Here is a 15,498-nt window from a genome sequence, read left to right as displayed (position 1 = left end):
CCTAGTCACAGTCTGTCAGCAGAGGCATTGCTGAGCTGGCATGGGCTTTGCCCAGCTGCTATGTGAACTTCCTTGTGATTTGTTTATAGAGGTATGGTTAGAACTGCCTCAGTACTGGCAGTCTGCCTCAGTAATTGTGGACTGCCTCTGTAATGGCAGACTGCCTCAGAATTGGCAGATTGCCTCAGTAACGGCAGACTGCCTTGGTAATGGTGGACTGCCTTGGTAATGGTGGATGCCCTTCTCCCCACAGAGCTAGAATGTCCCAAGTCCAGCACAGTCCAGCTGTGTTTGTGGTGAAACTCTCAATCCAGAGCATTTCAGATTGCTGGTCTTTGTGGGGGTGGGACCTGCCGAGCCAGGTCACCTTGCTCCCTGTTTCAACCCTCTTTTTTTCAGCTGAATGGGTGACGGTCTCCCAGGCATTCCAGGCACCAGTTGAAAGGGCCATCCAGATATGTGTGAGTTTTTGTGCGGAAATCTGCTGTGCCAGATAAAACAGCAATGCTGGAAACTTGTGGTGTTTTTCTGCCAGGGAATCTCCTGGTCTGTGGGTAGTAAAAACACATTTGGAAATGTGGTGATCACTCACCCTCTGTATTCTCCATGGGAACTGCACTCCAGGGCTGTTCCTATTCAGCCATCTTGGATCCTTTCCAGTGATTTCTTAATTTCCATATTTGTGCTATGTCTTTTTATGTTTCACTGAGCTACCTAATGGTTCATTTTATCTGTTTCCTTTCTTAAGATCTGAACTTTTGTTTTTAGTATTAGCTTTATTAGTCCTATATTTATTTATTTAATTTTTTAACCACATTACAGTATGTTTTTATATTTTCTATTGCAGTAGTTCAAGTCTTTTTTTCCCTCCCATTTATTTATTTTATTGGATTTTAGGTTTTGGGGTATATGTGAAGAACATGCAAAATCATTGCATAGGAACACATGTGGCAGTGTGATTTGCTGCCTTCCTCCCCATCACCTACATCTGGCATTTCTCCTCTTGCTATCTCTCCCCAGCTTCCCACCCCCACCGTCCCTCCCCTATTTCCCCCCAACTCACCCCAGTGTGTAGTGCTCCCCTCCCTGTGTCCATGTGTTCTCATTGTTCAACACCCACCTATGAGTGAGAACATGTGGTGTTTGATCTTCTGCTCTTCTGTCAGTTTGCTGAGAATGATGGTTTCCAGGTTCATCCATCCAAAGGACCCAAACTCATCGTTTTTGATGGCTGCATAATATTCCATGGTGTATATGTGCCACATTTTCCCTATCCAGTCTATCGTCAATGGGCATTTGGGTTGGTTCCAGGTTTTTGCTACTGTAAACAGTGCTGCAATGAACATTCGTGTGCATGCGTCCTTATAGTAGAACGATTTGTAATCCTTTGGATATATACCCAGTAATGGGATTGCTGGGTCAAATGGAATTTCTATTTCTAGGTCCTTGAGGAATCGCCACACTGTCTTCCACAATGGTTGAGCTAATTTACACTCCCACCAACAGTGTAAAAGTGTTCCTATTTCTCCACATCCTCTCCAGCATCTGTTGTCTCCAGATTTTTTAATGATCGCCATTCTAACCGGCGTGAGATGGTATCTCAATGTAGTTTTGATTTGCATTTCTCTGATGACCAGTGATGATGAGCATTTTTTCATATGTTTGTTGGCCTCGCGTATGTCTTCTTTTGTAAAGTGTCTGTTCATATCCTTTGCCCACTTTTGAATGGGCTTGTTTGTTTTTTTCTTGTAAATCTGTTTTAGTTCCTTGTAAATTCTGGATATCAGCCCTTTGTCAGATGGGTAAACTGCAAAAATTTTTTCCCAATCTGTTGGTTGCCAATTCACTCTAATGACTGTTTCTTTTGCTGTGCAGAAGCTGTGGAGTTTGATTAGGTCCCATTTGTCTATTTTGGCTTTTGTTGTCAATGCTTTTGGTGTTTTGGTCATGAAGTCTTTGCCTACACCTACGTCCTGAATGGTTTTGCCTAGATTTTCTTCTAGGGTTTTTATGGTGTTAGGTCTTATGTTTAAGTCTTTAATCCATCTGGAGTTAATTTTAGTGTAAGGTGTCAGGAAGGGGTCCAGTTTCTGCTTTCTGCACATAGCTAGCCAGCTTTCCCAACACCATTTATTGAACAGGGAATCCTTTCCCCATTGCTTCTTTTTTTCTGGTTTGTCAAAGATCAGGTGGTTGTAGATATGTTGTGTTGCCTCCGAGACCTCTGTTCTGTTCCATTGGTCTATATATCTGTTTTGGTACCAGTACCATGCTGTTTTGATTACTGTAGCCTTGTAGTATAGTTTGAAGTCTGGCAATGTGATGCCCCCCGCTTTGCTCTTTTAGCTTAGAATTGACTTGGCTATGCGGGCTCTCTTTTGGTTCCATATGAAGTTTAATGTGGTTTTTTCCAGTTCTGCAAAGAAGGTCATTGGTAGCTTGATGGGGATAGCATTGAATCTGGAAATTACTTTGGGCAGTATTGCCATTTTCACAATATTGTTCTTCCTAACCATGAACATGGGATGTTTCTCCATCTGTTTGTGTCCTCTCTTATTTCGTTGAGCAGTGGCTTGTAGTTCTCCTTGAAGAGGTCCTTTACGTTCCTTGTTAGTTGTATTCCTAGGTATTTTATTCTCTTTGTGGCAATTGTGAATGGAAGTTTGTTCTTGATTTGGCTCTCTTTAAGTCTGTTATTGGTGTATAGGAATGCATGTGATTTTTGCACATTGATTTTGTATCCTGAGACTTTGCTCAACTTGCTTATCAGTTTCAGGAGTTTTGGGGCTCAGACGATGGGGTCTTCTAGATATACAATCATGTCGTCTGCAAATAGAGACAATTTGACTTCCTCCTTTCCTATTTGAATTCCCTTTATTTCTTTTTCTTGCCTGATTCCTCTGGCTAGAACATCTAATACTATATTGAATAGCAGTGGTGAGAGAGGGCATCCTTGTCTGGTGCCACATTTCAAGGGGAATGCTTCCAGTTTTTGCCCATTCAGTATGATCTTGGCTGTTGGTTTGTCATAAATAGCTTTTATTATTTTGAGATACGTTCCATCGATACCTAGCTCTTTGATGGTTTTTAGCATAAAGGGCTGTTGAATTTTGTCAAAGGCCTTCTCTGCATCAATTGAGATAATCATGTGGTTTTTGTCTTTGGTTCTGTTTATGTGGTGAATTACGTTTATAGACTTGCGTATGTTGAACCAGCCTTGCATCCCCGGGATGAACCCTACTTAATCATGGTGGATAAGCTTTTTTATGTGCTGTTGCAATCGGCTTGTCAGTATTTTATTGAAGATTTTTGCATCTATGTTCATCATGGATATTGGCCTGAAGTTTTCTTTTCTTTTTGAGTCTCTGCCGGGTTTTGGAATCAGGATGATGTTGGTGTCATAAAATGATTTGGGAAGAATACCTCTTTTTGTATTGTTTGGAATAGTTTCAGAAGAAATGGTACCATCTCCTCTTTGTTTGTCTGGTAGAATTCAGCTGTGAATCCATCTGGACCTGGGCTTTTTTTGGGTGGTAAGCTCTTAATTGCTGCCTCAACTTCAGATCTTGTTATGGGTCTGTTCAGGGTTTCGACTTCTTCCTCGTTTAGGCTTGGGAGGAGGCAGGTGTCCAGGAATTTATCCATTTCTTCCAGGTTTATTAGTTTGTGTGCATAGAGTTGTTTTTAATAATCTCTGACGATGGTTTGAATTTCTGTGGAATCTGTGGTGATATCCCCTTTAACATTTTTTATTGCATCAATTTGGTTATTCTCTCTTTTCTTTTTTATTAATCTGGCTAGTGGTCTATTTTGTTGATCTTTTCAAAAAACCAACTCCTGGATTTATTGATTTTTTCAAGGGTTTTCTGTGTCTCTATCTCCTTCAGTTCTGCTCTGATCTTAGCTATTTCTTGTCTTCTGCTAGACTTTGAGTTTTTTTGATCTTGCTCCTCTAGCTCTTTCAGTTTTGACGACAGGGTGTCAATTTTTGATCTCTTCTTGCTTCTCATGTGGGCACTTATTGCTGTATATTTTACTCTAGAGACTGCTTTAAATGTGTCCCAGAGATTCTGGTATGTTTTGTCTTCATTCTCATTGGTTTTGAAGCACATCTTTATTTCTGCCTTCATTTCATTGTTTATCCAGTCAACATTCAAGAGCAAGTTGTTCAGCTTCCATGAAGCTGTGCGGTTCTGAGTTGGTTTTTGAATTCTGAGTTCTAACTTGATTGCACTGTGGTCTGAGAGACTGTTTGTTACGATTTCCGTTCTTTTGCATTTGCTGAGGAGTGATTTACTCACAATTATGTAGTCAATTTTAGAGTAGGTGTGATGTGGTGCTGAGAAGAATGTATATTCTGTGGCTTTGGGGTGGAGAGTTCTGTAAATGTCTATTAGGTTTGCTTGGTCCAGGTCTGAGTTCAAGTCCTGGATATCCTTGTTAATTTTCTGTCTGGTTGATCTGTCTAATGGTGACAATGGGGTGTTAAAGTCTCCCACTATTACTGTGTGGGAGTCTAAGTCTCTTTGTAAGTGATTAAGAACTTGCCTTATGTATCTGGGTGCTCCTGTATTGGGTGCGTATATATTTAGAATAGTTAGCTCTTCTTGTTGCATTGATCCTTTTACCATTATGTCATGTCCCTCTTTGTCTCTTATGATCTTTGTTGCTTTAAAGTCTAATTTATCAGAGATGAGAATTGCAACTGCTGCTTTTTTTTGCTCTCCATTTGCTTGGTAAATCTTCTTCCATCCCTTTATTTTGAGCCTTTGTGTATCCTTTCATGTGAGATGGGTTTCCTGGATACAGCACCCCAGTGGGTTTTATCTTTTTATCCAATTTGCTAGTCTGTGTCTTTTGATTGGGGCATTTAGTCCATTTACATTTAGGGATAATATTGTTATGTGTGAATTTGATACTGCCATTTTGGTGCTAGCTGGCTGTTTTGCCCTTTAGTTGAGCTGGTACTTGTTGTTCCCTTATATGTGTAGAGCCTCTTTCAGGAGGTCTTGTAGAGCTGGCCTGGTGGTGACGAAATCTCTGAGTACTTGCATGTTCCCAAAGGATTTTATTTTTCCTTCACTTATGAAGCTTAGTTTGGCTGGATAGGAGATTCTGGGTTGAAAGTTCTTTTCTTTAAGGATGTTGAATATTGGCCCCCACTATCTTCTGGCTTGTAGGGTTTCTGCTGAGAGATCTTCTGTGAGTCTGATGGCTTCCCTTTATGGGTAACCCGACCTTTCTCTCTGGCTGCCCTTAGTATTTTCTCCTTCATTTCGACCCTGGTGAATCTGACGATTATGTGCCTTGGGGTTGCTCTTCTTGACGAATATCTTTGTGGTGTTCTCTGTATTTCCTGGAGTTGAATGTTTCCCTGCCTTGCTAGGTTGGGGAAGTTTTCCTGGATAATATCCTGAAGAGTATTTTCCAGCTTGGATTCATTCTCTTTGTCGCATTCGGGTACTCCTATCAAACGTAGATTAGGTCTTTTCACATAGTCCCACATTTCTTGGAGACTTTGTTCATTCCTTTTTACCCTTTTTTCTCCAGTGTTGCCTTCCCGTTTTATTTCATTGAGTTGATCTTCGACCTCTGATATCCTTTCTTCTGCTTGGTCAATTCGGCTGTTGATACTCGTGCATGCTTCATGAAGTTCTCGTGTTGCGCTTTTCAGCTCCATCAATTCACTTATATTCCTTTCTATTTTGTCCATTCTTGTTAGCATTTCGTCAAATCTTTTTTCAAAGTTCTTAGTTTCTTTGCATTTGGTTAGAACATGTTCTTTAAGTTCACAGAAGTTTCTTACTACCCACCTTCTGAAGTCTGATTCTGTCATTTCATCACACTCGTTCTCCATTCAACCTTGTTCCCTTGCTGGTGAGGAGTTGTGATCCCTTGTAGGAGGAGAGGTGTTCTGGTTTTGGGTGTTTTCATCCTTTTTGCGCTGGTTTCTTCTCATCTTGAAGGATTTATCCACCTGTCGACTTTGTAGTTGCTGGCTTTAAGATTGAGTCTCAAATCTTTCAGATTGACGTTCTGTTTGTTGATGATGAGGTTATTTCTGTTTCTTGGTTTTCCTTCTGACAGCCTGGCCCCTCTGCTGTAGGTCTGCTGAGGTTCACTCCAGGCCCTGCTTGCCTGAGGTTCACCTGCAGCAGCTGCTGAACAGTAAGGGTTGTTACCAGTTTTCTTCTTCTGCTATCTTTGTCCCAGAAGGATACCCGCCTAGTGTCAATCTGATCTCTCCTTTATGAGGTGTCTTCTTGGATATATAGGGGTCAGGGAGCTGCTTGAGGAGACGGTCTCTTCTTTATAGGAGCTCAAATGTTGAGCTGCGAACTCTGTTGTTGTTCATTCAGAGCTGCTGGGCAGGTACTTTTAGGTCTGCTGCAGCAGCACTCATAAACTGCTTTTTGTTCCCAGGTGCTCTGTCTCAGGGATTTAGGACTTTATTTTTGAGTTTTCGTTATGCTGCCGCCTTCCTTTTTTTTTTCCTTGAGACCTGCCCAGCCCAGCAAGGAGGCAGCCTAGTCACTGTCGGCCTATAGCAGCTTTGCTGAGCTGCTGTGGGCTGCGCCACGCTGCCGAGTGAACTTCCCTGCAGTCCTGTTTATATGGGTGCAGTTAGAACTGCTTTGGCGATGGTGGCCCGCCTCTGTTGAGGCGGAGTCTCTTTGCTGTGGTGGTGGGTAGCCTAGGCGATGGCAGGCTGCCTCAGCAATGGCGGGTTGCCTTGGCAACTGCAGGCTGCCTCAGCAATGGCGGGTTGCCTTGGCAACGGCGAGCTGCCTCGGTAATGGTGGACGCCCCTCCCCCACAGAGCTGGACCGTCCTAGGTTCAGCTGCGCTTGCTGTGAAACTCTCTATCCAGAGTTTCTGGTTGCTGTTCTTTTGTGGGGGTGGGGCCAGCGGAGCCTGATCGCCTGGCTCCCTGCCTCAGAGCCTTTTTTAAGTTGGTGTTCCAGTCGCCTATTGAAGAGGCTCCGGGGTCTGTTTGTTTTCCCCTGCGGCCACTCACTGAGCTGGCTTAAACAGCGGCACTGAGGTTTGTGGCGCTTTTTTTTTTTTTTTTTTTGCCCTGGAATCTACTGTCCTGGTTCTCTGCTCAGTCCCCTTTTTGAACCGGCGTATGGACGACTTCCCGTGGCTCCAATCACCAGCCAACAGGGCCCCTGTACCGGTGTATTTTGTACGGAGAACCGCGGCTCCAGGGCGCCGACAAAGCAGCCGCGCGGGGCAAAGCAGCGGCGCTGGCCGGCACAGCCGCGCTGGCCGAAACAGCCGCGCTGGCGACCGTGGAGCACCTCCGCCCGGGAATATCCTAGTCTGTGGGCAATAAAAACGCGTCGTCCACTCACCCTCTGCGCTTTCACTGGGAGCTGCAATCCTGAGCTGTTCCTAAACGGCCATCTTTCAGTTTAAGTCTTTTTGGGGATTGGGGGAAGTAGTGCTGCCATGTGTTATTTTTCTAGTTTTAAGAGTTATCAGTTTATCTTCTTTCTTTTTCTAGTTTTAAGCGTTACCAATTTATCTTCCTTCTTTTATTTTAATTAATGTAAGCATTTAAGCTTTGCATTTTTCAGTGATCATTGCTAAAATTATGTTTCATAGATTATGATATTGGCATGTTTATTATCATTTGTCATCAAACACTCTGAAATTTTGCTTCTTCTCTGGGCCCAAGCATTATTTAGTGTAACAATGCTGATTTTCTGTAGGATAACTATTTTAATTTTTATTTTGTTATTATTTTTAGTTTTTATTGTATTCTGATCAAAAGAGTATGTGTCCTACTGCTACCTTATGTATCTTACAGTGTTTTTACTTAATGCATAATTAATTTTTATAAATGCAGTATGACTATTTAAGAATATGCTGCATTTTCCTTTATCAAGCTCAAAATAGCAAACTCACCCCTGTAGTTCTATATTAATAATTATGCTAACAAGTAATGTTCTTATAGTCACTATCTTATTTTTAAATTGTATCCACTTGATTTAGTTTTTGAGAATAGTTTTTTTAAATCACTTAATTCGTATAATTTCTATTTCTATTTGTGTATTCCCTAATTTTCTGTAGTTCTGCTATAAAAAGAAGATTTCTACCTCATTTCACTTGACAAATATAATCTCTTGCATATTTTTCCTGTAATCTATGGTCTTTAGCATTATATAATACAATGTTCTTCTCTGTGTCAGTAGAAAATTTAGTCTTGAATTTTATTATGTCTTTTATTAGAGTTACACCTTGTGTGAACAAAAAGGGTTGAATTATTGAATGAAACGCATCCAAATAACAAATCTTCCTGTAACCAGATATTTCTAATGATTCAAACAATATAGGTAATCACAGGTTGCAGGCTAAGCACTCTTTTCTTGGAGAAGTCCTATACTATGAATTAATTCTCTTTTTCCCCTGTAATGGGATATGTTATGGCTTCATTTTCACAGAGATTTGCTAGGATTGATGCATGTGGAACATTGCACACAGGAAGTCACTTTATGATGGAGTCTCCCCATCTTATACAAAATATAATCAGTATCAATTAGACACTTTGTATGCCTATGTCCTTTCTCCAGACAAGGATGCCTCATAAATCCACAAAATTCTGTTCTGTTAACTATAAACGATATAGACAGACCAGAAATAGCTACCCTAATAATTGTGCATAACAGTTTAAGGTCTTATATTACAAATGAATAATAATATTCTAGACTACATAAATGCTCAATAAGTTCTGAAATAACATCTATAAAGACATTGATTGAGGTAAGTTTGAAAAACTGTAATAAACCTAATATAAACTTACTCTAAAACTTAGATTTTTTTCCTAATGTACAAGTCATTAAATTTTAAAATTAAGCTCATCTCTTCATTTTATTTTCTTATTAATGCTAGTATTACAAAATATAATATTTTTCTCACTTATACTAAACATATAATTTCATTGGAATATCAGGAATTCAATATCAATTAAAAGTTTATGATCATGTTGCTATTTAAAAATTTTTATTGCGGTAAAATGCATATAACATAAAATTTGTCACCTTAACTATCTTCAAATGTGTAGTTTGGTGGCATTAAGTACATTCACATTGTTTTGCTACCATCACTACCATTCATCCACAGAACCTTCATCTTGAAAAATTAGAACTGAGTGCCTAGTAAACAACAACTTCCCATCCTTCTGTCTCTCTAGCCCCTGCCACCAATATTCGATTTTTTGACTATATTAATTTAACTACTCAAGGTACTGCATATAAGTGGAATCATAAGTATTTATATCTTCATAGCTTCACTTAGCACAATGTCCTTAAGGTTCATGCATGTTGTAGTGTGAGTCAAATTTTCTTTTTTTAAGACTGAATAATATTCCATTGTACATATATACCAAATTTTGTTTACCTATTTACCTATTAATGCACACTTAGATTGTGAATAATGTCATTATGAACAAGGGTTTACAAATATCTCTTTGAGTCCTTATTTTTATCCCTTTTGGATATATACTCCGAAGTAAAATTGCCTGATCATACGGTAATTTTATTTTTAATTATTTGAGGAACTTCCTTTTACCTTTCCTATAGTGACTACACCATTTTACATTCCCACCAACAAAGTGTCCAGTTTCTCCACTTCCCACCAACACTTATTTTGTGTTTGTTTTTGTGTGTGTGTGTGTTTGTTTGCTTGCTTGCTTGATTGATTTATTTTGGTGTTTTTGTTAGTACCTTTGTTTAGAATAGTTATTTGAATGGGTGTGAGGTCGTACCTCAGGGTGGTTTTAATTTGCATTTTGCTAATTATTAGTGATATTGAGCATATTCTCATTTGTTTGTTAATGTTTATCTTCTTTAGACAAATATCTATTCAAGTCTTTTATCCATTTTTTAAAAATTGTGTTTTTCATTTTTGCTGCTGTTTAATTGAAGTTCTTACATACTGTCAACATTAATCCACTGTCAGATGTGTCATTTTCTCTCATTCTTTGGTTTGCCTTTTCATTCTGTTGATGGTGCCCTGCGATGTACAGAAATTTTAATTTTTTTGTGATCCGATTTGTTAATTTTCTTGCTTTGTTGCCTGTGCTTTTGGTTTCAAGTTCTAGAAATTATTGTCAAATTCAATGTCCTAAACTTTTAACCTATGTTTTCTTACCTTTTTATCAATTTTGATTTAAGCTTGAGTGTGGAGTAAGTAAGGGTTCAACTTTATCTGTTTGCATGTAGCTATTCAGGTTTTTTGGCACCACTTGTTACAAAGACTGTCTTTTCCTCTATTGAACGGTCTTGGCACCCAGGTTTAAAATCACTTGACCATGTATGTGAGGGTATATTTCTGGAATCTCTATTCTATTTCATCAGTCTACCTGGCTGCCTTTATGCCCACCCCGCTACTCTGTTTTGATTGCTGTAGAGTTGCAATAAGTTTTGAAATCAGATGTGAAACCTCGAACTTCATTATTTTTCACAGTTGTTTTAAGTATTTGGCGACCCTCGAGATTTCAGGTGAATTTTAGGAAGCGTTTTTCTGTTTCAGGAAAAAACAAATTGTTTGGTAGAGATTACATTGCATATGTAGATCACTTTGGTTAGTATTGGCATCTTAACAATACTGAGTTTTCCAAATCATGAATATGGAATGCCTTTCATTTATTGATGTCTTTAATTACTTTCACAAAAATTTTGGAATTTTTGGCATAAAAGTCTCTTTCTTTCTTAGATTTATTCCTAAAAATTTGTATTATTTCTGATGTTACTGTAAATGAAATTGTTTTCTTAATTTTATTTTTGAAATGTTCATGTTAGTTTATAGAAACACAACTGATTTCTATACACTGATTTTGTATCCCGTGACTTAGCTAAATTTATTTACTAAATAGTAATTTAATTTACTCAATTAAATAATTTTGTTTTTGTATGGAATCTGTAAGATATTTTACATATAAGATCATGTTATCTCTGAGCAGACATAATTGTATTTCTCCTTTTCCAATTTGAATGTGTTGATGAAATTATTTTAATTTAAATATCATTAAAGTTTCACATCCTTCCATTTACCTTTAGAAGTTGTATTCAATTTAAGATAACCACAAGGCAAGAAAACAGAATACTTTTATCCCGACTTAACATTCACTTTGAAAAAATTATCATAATCCAATCAGCTTAGTTTCTAAGATAATTATTAATTTGTCATTTTAAAAAATCTCTGCTTTTACTAGTATATGTAAAATGTACATAGCTGCCCTCTGCCCCACATATAAACGTTGAAACTTTGAAACTGAAACATCTCTCAACATTTAAGATGATTTATACCTAAATGAGTTACCTGGCCTAAACTACATTAACTTTCTTCATATATTTTTTAAAGATGTGGAAAAGACTATGCGTGCAATACTTTGCAAAGGGGATAATTTTCCTCCTGCTCCAATTTGGGTCAGATTGTCTCCACAAGAATTGAAAAATATTTAGGACTTAAACAAGGCAATTATCACTTCTCAGCCTTTTGCCTAAGAACAAGTGAAGTCAAGCACTTGCCAATGGTGGCCCCTGAATGAATCTATATTTTGCACATTTGCTTCATCAAGGAATACAATAGTGCTATTCTGTCATCTTTAAAAATATATATTATTTTACCATGGATATTTTATGACCATTTTATCAAACAATACACATTTGTATGTAAGATTTATGCATTTGAAGTATGGGAAGGACATGTTAAACGGTTAATTCATACCTGCAAATGGTTTCCACGAAGCCTTTTTCATTTGTCTGAAAAACTGATACATGGAACATGATTAATTAACTATAGAAATTAATTGAATCTACATTTATTTTAGTTTTCCACTAATATGACCATCAAGAATTTTTCCTACAGATACTTTAGCATGAGAATACAAAGATATATATACATACACATCCATGTGTATAAAGGATATTTCTGCAGCTGTTTATGATACCAATATTTTGAAACAGCCCAATAAGCAAATAATAATCATCAATAAATTAACAATTATCTATAAAAATAAATATTTATATGTTGAAAAGGTGTGTGAGATAAATATTGTTAATTTTAGAACACTTCAGAAAATATGCATTGAATAGTTGCATTTTCGGAGAATATATGTGTGTTCTTGTTTGTCCAAACATTACCTGTTTGTGTATTGGCATTGAGATGACATTGCTTTAAGAAACAAAATCTTAGATGCATAAAAGTTTTTAATATGGTTATCTATAAGGAAGAATTTTGGTGTGAAAATGTTTAGAACAAGTTATTATAATTTAGATAAATTATACAAAATTTTAATAATTCAAAATGTAGTTTTGTAATATATTTTCTTTCTTCTGTTGCTGATGCTACCTATGAGAATAAGACCTACATCTACACAGGCATGAGTATAAATCCACTTCAAATAAATTTTAAAGCATCTGTTATACAATTCTGGTAAAGTCTATGAATAGGCTTAACGTAAGAAATACATTCTCAGGCAAATAGTCTTGGCATTTTTAAAAAATAAAACATTGCAAAAACAAATGTACCATAAGTGAGTTTGTATCAGGTCTCTGCTTTATCCTGAATTTAAAAGGGTCATTAACTTCATTGCAGGATTTAAGCAGGTGGTGTGTAGAAAGAACCCCATATATCAAGAATAAACATTTTAAAATATATGAGTCCATTGAGGTTCCTTGTGTAAACATTGTATTCAGGGAGCTAGAAAAGCAAATTTAGTTCTTTGATTTGTGTCTGTAGCTAATCAGTTGGTGCAGCTAGACTTTTGTCCTGAAAGACCACCGTTTTCTGCTCCTGTCTCATTGCAACCTGTGCAAGCTAAAGTGACAAACAGCCTAATGATTTCTGCCTGTGGATCAGTCATGACAGTCTTCAGATTCTAATACATTCATGGCTTTAAGTGAACTTCTAACCCCTCTACTCTACTTTGAGGACTATCATTTAGCTGTACTTTTGCTATCTGTAAGCAGTGGTGTGCTAGAGTGAAAGTGGCCTCAACTAGCCCTGATTTGTAGTGTTACAGTCTAAGTGCTCTCGCCCTGGCTGATTTCAAGCCACCAATGTAGTCACTGGATAACTATGAAGTTGGGAAGAGATGTGAATAATCAGCTCTTGTAAGCCATTGCAAGCTGGCTCCAGCACATCACTGATTTGAGACATATTTAGTCTCTATTTTCTTCTTTATACAAACTGAAACTATAATTTTGTTACATTCTTAATATGGCTCTTTATTATCTGCACTACACATACACACATGCCCATACAAGTTTGTGTATCTGTGTGTGTCTAATCATATATGTGTGAGTCATATATGCATTTTTTCCATCTTCTTCCTATTCCACAATGATATGACTGGTGATATTCTAGGAACAGGCTGATGAGAAAGGCTTTGTCCCAAAATGAAGAAGACATGCAGCAGGGCCACAGCTGAGTCACAGCGGACTGTGTTCTCTGTTATGAGCAAAACACAAGTCTTCGTTGTTGTAAGCAACAGGTTTAGGGGAGTCGTATCTTACCACCACATGATTTACCACACCATACATAACATATGTTCTCTGTGACCTAATGGAGAGGCCTGGGGAAGAAGGACAGGCTGGCAACGACAGAAATGCAAGCTGGAACACACTAGGTGGAGGAAATAATCTTTTCACAATTGGTTCAGAAAATGGGAGTGTAGTTCCTTGCATTTTGAATTATACCTTTGTCCCATTTACATAATTGGGAATTTGAAGTAACAGTGAGAGCTTACAACACATTTTTAGGTAAGTAAGTAGTTATTTTCATAAAGGGATGTACGTTACAATCCCAGATCAAGCAAAAATTTATAACAAATCATCTAACCTTGGTCTTCCTTCTAAAGCACCTCTGAATGAGGTATGATCCGCAGTCTTTGCTTATGTCATCATAATCCCTTTTACAACAAGAAGTCTGATGCATAAAAGAGACTTAAATGTACTGCTGATATCTCATCAAGATGAGCCTTAAAATAATTACACTAATGTCAATGCTTTCTCTTATAAAAACCTAAGATCAGTCTTCCATTGCCTGCCATTTCTTGTTTTAACCTAGTCCTTTGCAACTTTTAAATGACTGGGGTAAGAAGGGTATTGCAGACCTTGCTGCATTTCAAAAGGAATCCCAAAGCTTCCTACAATCCCTCACAACTCCTATCCTAACTATGACATGATACATACAGGCATTATGAACTCGCTTCTTTTGAGAAGTGTCTGTTCATATCTCTCACCCACTTTTTGAGGGGGCTGTTTTTTCTTGTAGATTTGTTTACATTCTTTGTAGATTCTGGATACGAGCCCTTGTCAGATGGATAGATTGCAAACATTTTCTCCCATTTTGTAGTTTGCCTGTGCACTCTGATGGTAGTTACTTTTGTTGTGCAGACACTCTTTAGTTTAATTAGATTCTATTTGCCAATTTTGGCTTCTGTTGCCATTGTTTTCTGTGTTTTAGTCATGAAGTCTTTTCTGATGCCTATGTCCTGAATGGTATTGCCTAGGTTTTCTTCTAGGATTTTTATGGTTTTAGGTCTTACATTTAAATCTTTAATGCATCTTGAGTTAATTTTTGTATAAGATGTAAGAAAGCGGTCCAGTTTCAGTTTTCTGTTTATGGCTAGCCAGTTTTCCCAACACCATTTATTAAATAGGGAATCCTTTCCTCATTTCTTGCTTTTGTCAGGTTTGTCAAAGATTAGGTAGTTGTACATGTGTGGCATTATTTCTGAGGCCTCTGTCCTGTTCCATTGGCCTATATATCTGTTTTGGTACCAGTACCATGCTGTTTGGTTGTGTTACTGTAGCCTTGAAGTATAGTCTGAAGTCAGGTAGCATGATGCTTCCAGCTTTGTTCTTTTGCTTAGGATTATCTTGGCTATATGGGCTCCTTTTTGGTTCCATATGCAATTTAAAGTAGTTTTTTCTAATTCTGTGAAAAAAGTCAACAGTAGCTTGATGGAGATAGAATTTAATCTATAAATTACTTTGGGCAGTATGGCCATATTCATGATATTGATTCTTTCCATCCATGAGCATGGGATGTTTTTCCATTTGTTTGTGTCCTCTCTTATTTCCTTGAGCAGTGGTTTGTAGTTCTCCTTGAAGAGGTCCTTCACATCCCTTGTAAGTTTATTCCTAGGTAGCTAATTCTCTTTGTAGCAACTGTGAATGGAAGTTCACTCATTATTTGGCTCTCTGTCTATTATTGGTGTATAGAAATGCTTGTGATTTTTGCACATTAATTTTGTATCCTGAGGCCTTGCTAAAGTTGATTATTAGCTTAAGAATATTTTGGGCTGAGACCATGGGGTTTTCTAAATATGCAATCATGTCATCTGCAAACAGAGACAATTTGACTTCGTTTCTTCATAGCTGAATACCCTTTATTTCCTTCTCTTGCCTGATTGCCCTGGCCAGAACTTCCAATACTATGTTGAAATAGGAGTGGTGAGAGAGGGCATCCTTGTCCTGTGCC

General features: G+C 37.8%; 1 long non-coding RNA gene across 1 annotated transcript; it reads right to left on the bottom strand.

Annotated features, from left to right (window-relative positions):
* Positions 1-1,648: 1,648 nt before the first annotated feature.
* On the bottom strand, positions 1,649-14,485 carry LOC116565102. The gene is made up of 3 exons (XR_004275257.1): positions 14,255-14,485; positions 13,852-13,857; positions 1,649-1,709 (listed from the first exon to the last, which is right to left on the bottom strand). It is a non-coding gene; the product is annotated as an uncharacterized LOC116565102 (long non-coding RNA).
* Between the last annotated feature and the right edge of the window lie 1,013 nt (positions 14,486-15,498).

Source organism: Sapajus apella, unplaced genomic scaffold, assembly GCF_009761245.1.
Source record: "Sapajus apella isolate SASKATOON/1434 unplaced genomic scaffold, GSC_monkey_1.0 scaffold39, whole genome shotgun sequence".
Lineage (NCBI taxonomy): Eukaryota > Metazoa > Chordata > Mammalia > Primates > Cebidae > Sapajus > Sapajus apella.
Note: the sequence above shows the minus strand (reverse complement) of the source record. Positions and strands in the feature narration are given on the sequence as shown.